The sequence below is a fragment of the Taudactylus pleione genome, unplaced genomic scaffold (assembly GCF_031769625.1).
Source record: "Taudactylus pleione unplaced genomic scaffold, aTauple2 ptg000248l, whole genome shotgun sequence".
Lineage (NCBI taxonomy): Eukaryota > Metazoa > Chordata > Amphibia > Anura > Myobatrachidae > Taudactylus > Taudactylus pleione.
The window spans coordinates 4,052,057-4,066,662 of NW_028284650.1; the positions used below are offsets into that span (position 1 = coordinate 4,052,057).

At 35.2% G+C, this 14,606-nt stretch overlaps 3 non-coding genes across 3 annotated transcripts; 1 reads left to right on the forward strand and 2 right to left on the reverse strand.

The window, feature by feature from the left end:
* Positions 1-10,709: 10,709 nt before the first annotated feature.
* TRNAM-CAU (transfer RNA methionine (anticodon CAU)) lies at positions 10,710-10,782 on the reverse strand. Its single transcript has one exon. It is a non-coding gene; the product is annotated as a tRNA-Met (tRNA).
* Positions 10,783-11,961: 1,179 nt separating this feature from the next.
* Positions 11,962-12,033, forward strand: TRNAE-UUC (transfer RNA glutamic acid (anticodon UUC)). The gene has a single exon. It is a non-coding gene; the product is annotated as a tRNA-Glu (tRNA).
* Positions 12,034-12,936: 903 nt separating this feature from the next.
* Positions 12,937-13,009, reverse strand: TRNAM-CAU (transfer RNA methionine (anticodon CAU)). Its single transcript has one exon. It is a non-coding gene; the product is annotated as a tRNA-Met (tRNA).
* Between the last annotated feature and the right edge of the window lie 1,597 nt (positions 13,010-14,606).

Consider the following 14,606-nt stretch of genomic DNA (forward strand, 5'->3'; position numbering starts at 1 on the left):
ATGTGCAGTGCAAAGTGTAAGTGAATAATATGCTCTGAGTGTCTGTGTGTATTTGCAGTGTGTGTGTCAGTGTGTACTGTGCAGTGTAAGTGTCTGTAATCTGCTGAGTGTCTGTGTGTGGGAGGGGAGGTGTCCAAATTGGAAATACAACTATACTTACACAATACATTTCAAAAATGTAACTCCATGTGTGAGAGGTATGTGGGTGGTATGTATATATATATAAAATATTGTATACACATAGATACATATGCAGAACCCCCCCTCCCTTAGAAATCCTGCATTTGCCCTTGGCTCCCCTTCTGTATTGTTTCCAATTCTGAGAAATAAATTATCACAAATCCCACTATTCTTGCTCTGAAATCATTCAGAAATAAACAAAAGATTGAGGGCACATGTCATCTTAGAAACAGAAAACTCCACCAATTCTTAGAGGAAAAATTTCCAAATGTTCTATCAATATTGTAAGTAACAGAATAGAGGCTTGGAGATTGCAATGTACCTCTATCAGGGCAAAAAGCATGAAACACAAAATAAAAAATTGTTGTAAATGTGATAAGTGATTTGAACACACCTTTGCCATTAATTAAGGTCTAAAATCCATTGGCGGTAAGATTTCTGAGGACAAAGTTTTGACTATGATCATGAAAAATGATTTCTATTAACTATTTTATATAAATAGGGTCCATCTTGGACAAATTATTTGATATCTTTTCTGATATTGCTGGTCTGAAATCTATTAGTGGTCAGGTGAATTATGAAAGCTTATCTTGAAAAAAAACAGAATACTCCACTCAACAAGAAAGGTAAAATTTGAATGCAGTCAAGTTTGTTAGACAAAGAGCCGCATCTTTTAGATTGCAATGCCATGCTCTCAAAACAAACATCAATAAAAATGCCCTGTGTGAGGATTGAACTCACGACCTTCAGGTTATGATACTGACGCACTACCTACTGCACTAACAAGGCTCCTGCCTTATATGCTTCATTTTTGAAATGGTGAGATTATTTTTGTTTAACAAAATAATGTCAGTGAAATGTTTTTTTTTTATATTATATGAAACAGTGAAGGACACACTCGACATCTTCCCATATGGTTTAGCGGTTAGGAATCCTGGTTTTCACCCCGGCGGCCCGGGTTCGACTCCCGGTATGGGAATGCAACCTTATTGTTGTTTTAAGACAGATTCAAAAACAGAGGACCAAAAGATAATAATTGCAGCCAAGTGTTTCCTTCTGTCTGATTGGTACCTGATGTGGTCCCAATTGCACATGTGTGTTGCTTCTTCCAGTTATGACAATATTTATGCCATTATCATTTGTCTTTAACTGAAGACAGGTAAAATTTAAGATGTCCTGAATCTTTGTGAGAAATGGAATTGTGGCTCTTTGATTGCATTGCAAAGCTCTGAGGGAATAAAATCACAAAGAAGACTAGAACAATGCCTTATGCTCCCCTTTCTTCTGTATTGATTCCAATTCTGAGAAATAAATTATCACAATTCCCACTATTCTTGCTCTGAAATCATTCAGAAATAAACAAAAGATTGAGGGCACATGTCATCTTAGAAACAGAAAACTCCACCAATTCTTAGAGGAAAAATTTCCAAATGTTCTATCAATATTGTAAGTAACAGAATAGAGGTTTGGAGATTGCAAAAAATTGTTGTAAATGTGATAAGTGATTTGAACACACCTTTGCCATTAATTAAGGTCTAAAATCCATTGGCGGTAAGATTTCTGAGGACAAAGTTTTGACTATGATCATGAAAAATGATTTCTATTAACTATTTTATATAAATAGGGTCCATCTTGGACAAATTATTTGATATCTTTTCTGATTTTGCTGGTCTGAAATCTATTAGTGGTCAGGTGAATTATGAAAGCTTATCTTGAAAAAAAAACAGAATACTCCACTCAACAAGAAAGGTAAAATTTGAATGCAGTCAAGTTTGTTAGACAAAGAGCTGCATCTCTTAGATTGCAATGCCATGCTCTCAAAACAGATTATGAGACTGACGCGATACCTACTGCGCTAACAAGGCTCCTGCCTTATTTACTTCATTTTTGAAATGGTGAGATTATTTTTGTTTAACAAAATAATGTCAGTGAAATGTTTTTTTTATATTATATGAAACAGTGAAGGGCACACTCAACATCTTCACATATACTCTAGCGGTTAGGATTCCTGGTTTTCACCCAGGCGGCCCGGCTTCGACTCCCGGTATGGGAATGCAACCTTATTGCTGTTTTAAGACAGATTCAAAAACAGAGGACCAAAAGATAATAATTGCAGCCAAGTGTTTCCTTCTGTCTGATTGGTACCTGATGTGGTCCCAATTGCACATGTGTGTTGCTTCTTCCAGTTATGACAATATTTATGCCATTATCATTTGTCTTTAACTGAAGACAGGTAAAATTTAAGATGTCCTGAATCTTTGTGAGAAATGGAATTGTGGCTCTTTGATTGCATTGCAAAGCTCTGAGGGAATAAAATCACAAAGAAGACTAGAACAATGCCTTATGCTCCCCTTTCTTCTGTATTGATTCCAATTCTGAGAAATAAATTATCACAATTCCCACTATTCTTGCTCTGAAATCATTCAGAAATAAACAAAAGATTGAGGGCACATGTCATCTTAGAAACAGAAAACTCCACCAATTCTTAGAGGAAAAATTTCCAAATGTTCTATCAATATTGTAAGTAACAGAATAGAGGTTTGGAGATTGCAAAAAATTGTTGTAAATGTGATAAGTGATTTGAACACACCTTTGCCATTAATTAAGGTCTAAAATCCATTGGCGGTAAGATTTCTGAGGGCAAAGTTTTGACTATGATCATGAAAAATGATTTCTATTAACTATTTTATATAAATAGGGTCCATCTTGGACAAATTATTTGATATCTTTTCTGATTTTGCTGGTCTGAAATCTATTAGTGGTCAGGTGAATTATGAAAGCTTATCTTGAAAAAAAAACAGAATACTCCACTCAACAAGAAAGGTAAAATTTGAATGCAGTCAAGTTTGTTAGACAAAGAGCTGCATCTCTTAGATTGCAATGCCATGCTCTCAAAACAGATTATGAGACTGACGCGATACCTACTGCACTAACAAGGCTCCTGCCTTATTTACTTCATTTTTGAAATGGTGAGATTATTTTTGTTTAACAAAATAATGTCAGTGAAATGTTTTTTTTATATTATATGAAACAGTGATGGGCACACTCAACATCTTCACATATACTCTAGCGGTTAGGATTCCTGGTTTTCACCCAGGCGGCCCGGCTTCGACTCCCGGTATGGGAATGCAACCTTATTGCTGTTTTAAGACAGATTCAAAAACAGAGGACCAAAAGATAATAATTGCAGCCAAGTGTTTCCTTCTGTCTGATTGGTACCTGATGTGGTCCCAATTGCACATGTGTGTTGCTTCTTCCAGTTATGACAATATTTATGCCATTATCATTTGTCTTTAACTGAAGACAGGTAAAATTTAAGATGTCCTGAATCTTTGTGAGAAATGGAATTGTGGCTCTTTGATTGCATTGCAAAGCTCTGAGGGAATAAAATCACAAAGAAGACTAGAACAATGCCTTATGCTCCCCTTTCTTCTGTATTGATTCCAATTCTGAGAAATAAATTATCACAATTCCCACTATTCTTGCTCTGAAATCATTCAGAAATAAACAAAAGATTGAGGGCACATGTCATCTTAGAAACAGAAAACTCCACCAATTCTTAGAGGAAAAATTTCCAAATGTTCTATCAATATTGTAAGTAACAGAATAGAGGTTTGGAGATTGCAAAAAATTGTTGTAAATGTGATAAGTGATTTGAACACACCTTTGCCATTAATTAAGGTCTAAAATCCATTGGCGGTAAGATTTCTGAGGACAAAGTTTTGACTATGATCATGAAAAATGATTTCTATTAACTATTTTATATAAATAGGGTCCATCTTGGACAAATTATTTGATATCTTTTCTGATTTTGCTGGTCTGAAATCTATTAGTGGTCAGGTGAATTATGAAAGCTTATCTTGAAAAAAAAACAGAATACTCCACTCAACAAGAAAGGTAAAATTTGAATGCAGTCAAGTTTGTTAGACAAAGAGCTGCATCTCTTAGATTGCAATGCCATGCTCTCAAAACAGATTATGAGACTGACGCGATACCTACTGCGCTAACAAGGCTCCTGCCTTATTTACTTCATTTTTGAAATGGTGAGATTATTTTTGTTTAACAAAATAATGTCAGTGAAATGTTTTTTTTATATTATATGAAACAGTGAAGGGCACACTCAACATCTTCACATATACTCTAGCGGTTAGGATTCCTGGTTTTCACCCAGGCGGCCCAGCTTCGACTCCCGGTATGGGAATGCAACCTTATTGCTGTTTTAAGACAGATTCAAAAACAGAGGACCAAAAGATAATAATTGCAGCCAAGTGTTTCCTTCTGTCTGATTGGTACCTGATGTGGTCCCAATTGCACATGTGTGTTGCTTCTTCCAGTTATGACAATATTTATGCCATTATCATTTGTCTTTAACTGAAGACAGGTAAAATTTAAGATGTCCTGAATCTTTGTGAGAAATGGAATTGTGGCTCTTTGATTGCATTGCAAAGCTCTGAGGGAATAAAATCACAAAGAAGACTAGAACAATGCCTTATGCTCCCCTTTCTTCTGTATTGATTCCAATTCTGAGAAATAAATTATCACAATTCCCACTATTCTTGCTCTGAAATCATTCAGAAATAAACAAAAGATTGAGGGCACATGTCATCTTAGAAACAGAAAACTCCACCAATTCTTAGAGGAAAAATTTCCAAATGTTCTATCAATATTGTAAGTAACAGAATAGAGGTTTGGAGATTGCAAAAAATTGTTGTAAATGTGATAAGTGATTTGAACACACCTTTGCCATTAATTAAGGTCTAAAATCCATTGGCGGTAAGATTTCTGAGGGCAAAGTTTTGACTATGATCATGAAAAATGATTTCTATTAACTATTTTATATAAATAGGGTCCATCTTGGACAAATTATTTGATATCTTTTCTGATTTTGCTGGTCTGAAATCTATTAGTGGTCAGGTGAATTATGAAAGCTTATCTTGAAAAAAAAACAGAATACTCCACTCAACAAGAAAGGTAAAATTTGAATGCAGTCAAGTTTGTTAGACAAAGAGCTGCATCTCTTAGATTGCAATGCCATGCTCTCAAAACAGATTATGAGACTGACGCGATACCTACTGCACTAACAAGGCTCCTGCCTTATTTACTTCATTTTTGAAATGGTGAGATTATTTTTGTTTAACAAAATAATGTCAGTGAAATGTTTTTTTTATATTATATGAAACAGTGATGGGCACACTCAACATCTTCACATATACTCTAGCGGTTAGGATTCCTGGTTTTCACCCAGGCGGCCCGGCTTCGACTCCCGGTATGGGAATGCAACCTTATTGCTGTTTTAAGACAGATTCAAAAACAGAGGACCAAAAGATAATAATTGCAGCCAAGTGTTTCCTTCTGTCTGATTGGTACCTGATGTGGTCCCAATTGCACATGTGTGTTGCTTCTTCCAGTTATGACAATATTTATGCCATTATCATTTGTCTTTAACTGAAGACAGGTAAAATTTAAGATGTCCTGAATCTTTGTGAGAAATGGAATTGTGGCTCTTTGATTGCATTGCAAAGCTCTGAGGGAATAAAATCACAAAGAAGACTAGAACAATGCCTTATGCTCCCCTTTCTTCTGTATTGATTCAAATTCTGAGAAATAAATTATCACAATTCCCACTATTCTTGCTCTGAAATCATTCAGAAATAAACAAAAGATTGAGGGCACATGTCATCTTAGAAACAGAAAACTCCACCAATTCTTAGAGGAAAAAATTCAAAATTTTCTATCAATATTGTAAGTAACAGAATAGAGGCTTGGAGATTGCAATGTACCTCTATCAGGGCAAAAAGCATGAAACACAAAATAAAAAATTGTTGTAAATGTGATAAGTGATTTGAACACACCTTTGCCATTAATTAAGGTCTAAAATCCATTGGCGGTAAGATTTCTGAGGACAAAGTTTTGACTATGATCATAAAAAATTATTTCTATTAACTATTTTATATAAATAGGGTCCATCTTGGACAAATTATTTGATATCTTTTCTGATATTGCTGGTCTGAAATCTATTAGTGGTCAGGTGAATTATGAAAGCTTATCTTGAAAAAAAAACAGAATACTCCACTCAACAAGAAAGGTAAAATTTGAATGCAGTCAAGTTTGTTAGACAAAGAGCTGCATCTCTTAGATTGCAATGCCATGCTCTCAAAACAGATTATGAGACTGTCGCGATACCTACTGCGCTAACAAGGCTCCTGCCTTATTTACTTCATTTTTGAAATGGTGAGATTATTTTTGTTTAACGTCAGTGAAATGTTTTTTTTATATTATATGAAACAGTGAAGGGCGCACTCGACATCTTCCCATATGGTCTAGCGGTTAGGATTCCTGGTTTCACCCAGGCGGCCCGGGTTCGACTCCCGGTGTGGGAATGCAAGCTTATTGCTGTTTTAAGACAGATTCAAAAACAGGACCAAAAGATAATAATTGCAGCCAAGTGTTTCCTTCTGTCTGATTGGTACCTGATGTGGTCCCAATTGCACATGTGTGTTGCTTCTTCCAGTTATGACAATATTTATGCCATTATCATTTGTCTTTAACTGAAGACAGGTAAAATTTAAGATGTCCTGAATCTTTGTGAGAAATGGAATTGTGGCTCTTTGATTGCATTGCAAAGCTCTGAGGGAATAAAATCACAAAGAAGACTAGAACAATGCCTTATGCTCCCCTTTCTTCTGTATTGATTCCAATTCTGAGAAATAAATTATCACAATTCCCACTATTCTTGCTCTGAAATCATTCAGAAATAAACAAAAGATTGAGGGCACATGTCATCTTAGAAACAGAAAACTCCACCAATTCTTAGAGGAAAAATTTCCAAATGTTCTATCAATATTGTAAGTAACAGAATAGAATCTTGGAGATTGCAATAAATTGTTGTAAATGTGATAAGTGATTTGAACACACCTTTGCCATTAATTAAGGTCTAAAATCCATTGGCGGTAAGATTTCTGAGGGCAAAGTTTTGACTATGATCATGAAAAATGATTTCTATTAACTATTTTATATAAATAGGGTCCATCTTGGACAAATTATTTGATATCTTTTCTGATTTTGCTGGTCTGAAATCTATTAGTGGTCAGGTGAATTATGAAAGCTTATCTTGAAAAAAAAACAGAATACTCCACTCAACAAGAAAGGTAAAATTTGAATGCAGTCAAGTTTGTTAGACAAAGAGCTGCATCTCTTAGATTGCAATGCCATGCTCTCAAAACAGATTATGAGACTGACGCGATACCTACTGCGCTAACAAGGCTCCTGCCTTATTTACTTCATTTTTGAAATGGTGAGATTATTTTTGTTTAACAAAATAATGTCAGTGAAATGTTTTTTTTATATTATATGAAACAGTGAAGGGCACACTCAACATCTTCACATATACTCTAGCGGTTAGGATTCCTGGTTTTCACCCAGGCGGCCCGGCTTCGACTCCCGGTATGGGAATGCAACCTTATTGCTGTTTTAAGACAGATTCAAAAACAGAGGACCAAAAGATAATAATTGCAGCCAAGTGTTTCCTTCTGTCTGATTGGTACCTGATGTGGTCCCAATTGCACATGTGTGTTGCTTCTTCCAGTTATGACAATATTTATGCCATTATCATTTGTCTTTAACTGAAGACAGGTAAAATTTAAGATGTCCTGAATCTTTGTGAGAAATGGAATTGTGGCTCTTTGATTGCATTGCAAAGCTCTGAGGGAATAAAATCACAAAGAAGACTAGAACAATGCCTTATGCTCCCCTTTCTTCTGTATTGATTCAAATTCTGAGAAATAAATTATCACAATTCCCACTATTCTTGCTCTGAAATCATTCAGAAATAAACAAAAGATTGAGGGCACATGTCATCTTAGAAACAGAAAACTCCACCAATTCTTAGAGGAAAAAATTCAAAATTTTCTATCAATATTGTAAGTAACAGAATAGAGGCTTGGAGATTGCAATGTACCTCTATCAGGGCAAAAAGCATGAAACACAAAATAAAAAATTGTTGTAAATGTGATAAGTGATTTGAACACACCTTTGCCATTAATTAAGGTCTAAAATCCATTGGCGGTAAGATTTCTGAGGACAAAGTTTTGACTATGATCATAAAAAATTATTTCTATTAACTATTTTATATAAATAGGGTCCATCTTGGACAAATTATTTGATATCTTTTCTGATATTGCTGGTCTGAAATCTATTAGTGGTCAGGTGAATTATGAAAGCTTATCTTGAAAAAAAAACAGAATACTCCACTCAACAAGAAAGGTAAAATTTGAATGCAGTCAAGTTTGTTAGACAAAGAGCTGCATCTCTTAGATTGCAATGCCATGCTCTCAAAACAGATTATGAGACTGTCGCGATACCTACTGCGCTAACAAGGCTCCTGCCTTATTTACTTCATTTTTGAAATGGTGAGATTATTTTTGTTTAACGTCAGTGAAATGTTTTTTTTATATTATATGAAACAGTGAAGGGCGCACTCGACATCTTCCCATATGGTCTAGCGGTTAGGATTCCTGGTTTCACCCAGGCGGCCCGGGTTCGACTCCCGGTGTGGGAATGCAAGCTTATTGCTGTTTTAAGACAGATTCAAAAACAGGACCAAAAGATAATAATTGCAGCCAAGTGTTTCCTTCTGTCTGATTGGTACCTGATGTGGTCCCAATTGCACATGTGTGTTGCTTCTTCCAGTTATGACAATATTTATGCCATTATCATTTGTCTTTAACTGAAGACAGGTAAAATTTAAGATGTCCTGAATCTTTGTGAGAAATGGAATTGTGGCTCTTTGATTGCATTGCAAAGCTCTGAGGGAATAAAATCACAAAGAAGACTAGAACAATGCCTTATGCTCCCCTTTCTTCTGTATTGATTCCAATTCTGAGAAATAAATTATCACAATTCCCACTATTCTTGCTCTGAAATCATTCAGAAATAAACAAAAGATTGAGGGCACATGTCATCTTAGAAACAGAAAACTCCACCAATTCTTAGAGGAAAAATTTCCAAATGTTCTATCAATATTGTAAGTAACAGAATAGAGGTTTGGAGATTGCAAAAAATTGTTGTAAATGTGATAAGTGATTTGAACACACCTTTGCCATTAATTAAGGTCTAAAATCCATTGGCGGTAAGATTTCTGAGGGCAAAGTTTTGACTATGATCATGAAAAATGATTTCTATTAACTATTTTATATAAATAGGGTCCATCTTGGACAAATTATTTGATATCTTTTCTGATTTTGCTGGTCTGAAATCTATTAGTGGTCAGGTGAATTATGAAAGCTTATCTTGAAAAAAAAACAGAATACTCCACTCAACAAGAAAGGTAAAATTTGAATGCAGTCAAGTTTGTTAGACAAAGAGCTGCATCTCTTAGATTGCAATGCCATGCTCTCAAAACAGATTATGAGACTGACGCGATACCTACTGCGCTAACAAGGCTCCTGCCTTATTTACTTCATTTTTGAAATGGTGAGATTATTTTTGTTTAACAAAATAATGTCAGTGAAATGTTTTTTTTATATTATATGAAACAGTGAAGGGCACACTCAACATCTTCACATATACTCTAGCGGTTAGGATTCCTGGTTTTCACCCAGGCGGCCCGGCTTCGACTCCCGGTATGGGAATGCAACCTTATTGCTGTTTTAAGACAGATTCAAAAACAGAGGACCAAAAGATAATAATTGCAGCCAAGTGTTTCCTTCTGTCTGATTGGTACCTGATGTGGTCCCAATTGCACATGTGTGTTGCTTCTTCCAGTTATGACAATATTTATGCCATTATCATTTGTCTTTAACTGAAGACAGGTAAAATTTAAGATGTCCTGAATCTTTGTGAGAAATGGAATTGTGGCTCTTTGATTGCATTGCAAAGCTCTGAGGGAATAAAATCACAAAGAAGACTAGAACAATGCCTTATGCTCCCCTTTCTTCTGTATTGATTCAAATTCTGAGAAATAAATTATCACAATTCCCACTATTCTTGCTCTGAAATCATTCAGAAATAAACAAAAGATTGAGGGCACATGTCATCTTAGAAACAGAAAACTCCACCAATTCTTAGAGGAAAAAATTCAAAATTTTCTATCAATATTGTAAGTAACAGAATAGAGGCTTGGAGATTGCAATGTACCTCTATCAGGGCAAAAAGCATGAAACACAAAATAAAAAATTGTTGTAAATGTGATAAGTGATTTGAACACACCTTTGCCATTAATTAAGGTCTAAAATCCATTGGCGGTAAGATTTCTGAGGACAAAGTTTTGACTATGATCATAAAAAATTATTTCTATTAACTATTTTATATAAATAGGGTCCATCTTGGACAAATTATTTGATATCTTTTCTGATATTGCTGGTCTGAAATCTATTAGTGGTCAGGTGAATTATGAAAGCTTATCTTGAAAAAAAAACAGAATACTCCACTCAACAAGAAAGGTAAAATTTGAATGCAGTCAAGTTTGTTAGACAAAGAGCTGCATCTCTTAGATTGCAATGCCATGCTCTCAAAACAAACATCAATAAAAATGCCCTGTGTGAGGATTGAACTCACGACCTTCAGATTATGAGACTGACGCGCTACCTACTGCGCTAACAAGGCTCCTGCTTTATTTACTTCATTTTTGAAACGGTGGGATTATTTTTGTTTAACAAAATAATGTCAGTTAAATTTTTTTTTTATATTATATGAAACAGTGAAGGACGCAATCGACGTCTTCCCATATGGTCTAGCGGTTAGGATTCCTGGTTTTCACCCAGGCAGCCCTGGTTTGACTCCCGGTGTGGGAATGCAACCTTATTGCTGTTTTAAGACAGATTCAAAAACAGAGGACCAAAAGATAATAATTGCAGCCAAGTGTTTCCTTCTGTCTGATTGGTACCTGATGTGGTCCCAATTGCACATGTGTGTTGCTTCTTCCAGTTATGACAATATTTATGCCATTATCATTTGTCTTTAACTGAAGACAGGTAAAATTTAAGATGTCCTGAATCTTTGTGAGAAATGGAATTGTGGCTCTTTGATTGCATTGCAAAGCTCTGAGGGAATAAAATCACAAAGAAGACTAGAACAATGCCTTGTGCTCCACTTTCTTCTGTATTGATTCCAATTCTGAGAAATAAATTATCACAATTCCCACTATTCTTGCTCTGAAATCATTCAGAAATAAACAAAAGATTGAGGGCACATGTCATCTTAGAAACAGAAAACTCCACCAATTCTTAGAGGAAAAATTTCCAAATGTTCTATCAATATTGTAAGTAACAGAATAGAGGCTTAGAGATTGCAATGTACCTCTATCAGGGCAAAAAGCATGAAACACAAAATAAAAAATTGTTGTAAATGTGATAAGTGATTTGAACACACCTTTGCCATTAATTAAGGTCTAAAATCCATTGGCGGTAAGATTTCTGAGGACAAAGTTTTGACTATGATCATGAAAAATGATTTCTATTAACTATTTTATATAAATAGGGTCCATCTTGGACAAATTATTTGATATCTTTTCTGATATTGCTGGTCTGAAAACTATTAGTGGTCAGGTGAGTTATGAAAGCTTATTTTGAAAAAAAAAACAGAATACTCCACTCAACAAGAAAGGTAAAATTTGAATGCAGTCAAGTTTGTTAGACAAAGTGCTGCATCTCTTAGATTGCAATGCCATGCTCTCAAAACAAACATCAATAAAAATGCCCTGTGTGAGGATTGTCTAACAAAATAATGTCAGTGAAATGTTTTTTTTTATATTATATGAAACAGTGAAGGATGCAATCGACATCTTCCCATATGGTCTAGCGGTTAGGATTCCTGGTTTTCACCCAGGCGGCCTGGGTTCGACTACCGGTATGGGAATACAACCTTATTGCTGTTTTAAGACAGATTCAAAAACAGAGGACCAAAAGATAATAATTGCAGCCAAGTGTTTCCTTCTGTCTGATTGGTACCTGATGTGGTCCCAATTGCACATGTGTGTTGCTTCTTCCAGTTATGACAATATTTATGCCATTATCATTTGTCTTTAACTGAAGACAGGTAAAATTTAAGATGTCCTGAATCTTTGTGAGAAATGGAATTGTGGCTCTTTGATTGCATTGCAAAGCTCTGAGGGAATAAAATCACAAAGAAGACTAGAACAATGCCTTGTGCTCCACTTTCTTCTGTATTGATTCCAATTCTGAGAAATAAATTATCACAATTCCCACTATTCTTGCTCTGAAATCATTCAGAAATAAGCAAAAGATTGAGGGCACATGTCATCTTAGAAACAGAAAACTCCACCAATTCTTAGAGGAAAAATTTCCAAATGTTCTATCAATATTGTAAGTAACAGAATAGAGGCTTGGAGATTGCAATGTACCTCTATCAGGGCAAAAAGCATGAAACACAAAATAAAAAATTGTTGTAAATGTGATAAGTGATTTGAACACACCTTTGCCATTAATTAAGGTCTAAAATCCATTGGCGGTAAGATTTCTGAGGACAAAGTTTTGACTATGACCATGAAAAATGATTTCTATTAACTATTTTATATAAATAGGGTCCATCTTGGACAAATTATTTGATATCTTTTCTGATATTGCTGGTCTGAAATCTATTAGTGGTCACGTGAGTTATGAAAGCTTATTTTGAAAAAAAAAAAACAGAATACTCCACTCAACAAGAAAGGTAAAATTTGAATGCAGTCAAGTTTGTTAGACAAAGTGCTGCATCTCTTAGATTGCAATGCCATGCTCTCAAAACAAACATCAATAAAAATGCCCTGTGTGAGGATTGAACTCACGACCTTCAGATTATGAGACTGACGCGCTACCTACTGCGCTAACAAGGCTCCTGCTTTATTTACTTCATTTTTGAAACGGTGGGATTATTTTTGTTTAACAAAATAATGTCAGTTAAATTTTTTTTTTATATTATATGAAACAGTGAAGGACGCAATCGACGTCTTCCCATATGGTCTAGCGGTTAGGATTCCTGGTTTTCACCCAGGCAGCCCTGGTTTGACTCCCGGTGTGGGAATGCAACCTTATTGCTGTTTTAAGACAGATTCAAAAACAGAGGACCAAAAGATAATAATTGCAGCCAAGTGTTTCCTTCTGTCTGATTGGTACCTGATGTGGTCCCAATTGCACATGTGTGTTGCTTCTTCCAGTTATGACAATATTTATGCCATTATCATTTGTCTTTAACTGAAGACAGGTAAAATTTAAGATGTCCTGAATCTTTGTGAGAAATGGAATTGTGGCTCTTTGATTGCATTGCAAAGCTCTGAGGGAATAAAATCACAAAGAAGACTAGAACAATGCCTTGTGCTCCACTTTCTTCTGTATTGATTCCAATTCTGAGAAATAAATTATCACAATTCCCACTATTCTTGCTCTGAAATCATTCAGAAATAAACAAAAGATTGAGGGCACATGTCATCTTAGAAACAGAAAACTCCACCAATTCTTAGAGGAAAAATTTCCAAATGTTCTATCAATATTGTAAGTAACAGAATAGAGGCTTAGAGATTGCAATGTACCTCTATCAGGGCAAAAAGCATGAAACACAAAATAAAAAATTGTTGTAAATGTGATAAGTGATTTGAACACACCTTTGCCATTAATTAAGGTCTAAAATCCATTGGCGGTAAGATTTCTGAGGACAAAGTTTTGACTATGATCATGAAAAATGATTTCTATTAACTATTTTATATAAATAGGGTCCATCTTGGACAAATTATTTGATATCTTTTCTGATATTGCTGGTCTGAAAACTATTAGTGGTCAGGTGAGTTATGAAAGCTTATTTTGAAAAAAAAAACAGAATACTCCACTCAACAAGAAAGGTAAAATTTGAATGCAGTCAAGTTTGTTAGACAAAGTGCTGCATCTCTTAGATTGCAATGCCATGCTCTCAAAACAAACATCAATAAAAATGCCCTGTGTGAGGATTGTCTAACAAAATAATGTCAGTGAAATGTTTTTTTTTATATTATATGAAACAGTGAAGGATGCAATCGACATCTTCCCATATGGTCTAGCAGTTAGGATTCCTGGTTTTCACCCAGGCGGCCTGGGTTCGACTACCGGTATGGGAATACAACCTTATTGCTGTTTTAAGACAGATTCAAAAACAGAGGACCAAAAGATAATAATTGCAGCCAAGTGTTTCCTTCTGTCTGATTGGTACCTGATGTGGTCCCAATTGCACATGTGTGTTGCTTCTTCCAGTTATGACAATATTTATGCCATTATCATTTGTCTTTAACTGAAGACAGGTAAAATTTAAGATGTCCTGAATCTTTGTGAGAAATGGAATTGTGGCTCTTTGATTGCATTGCAAAGCTCTGAGGGAATAAAATCACAAAGAAGACTAGAACAATGCCTTGTGCTCCACTTTCTTCTGTATTGATTCCAATTCTGAGAAATAAATTATCACAATTC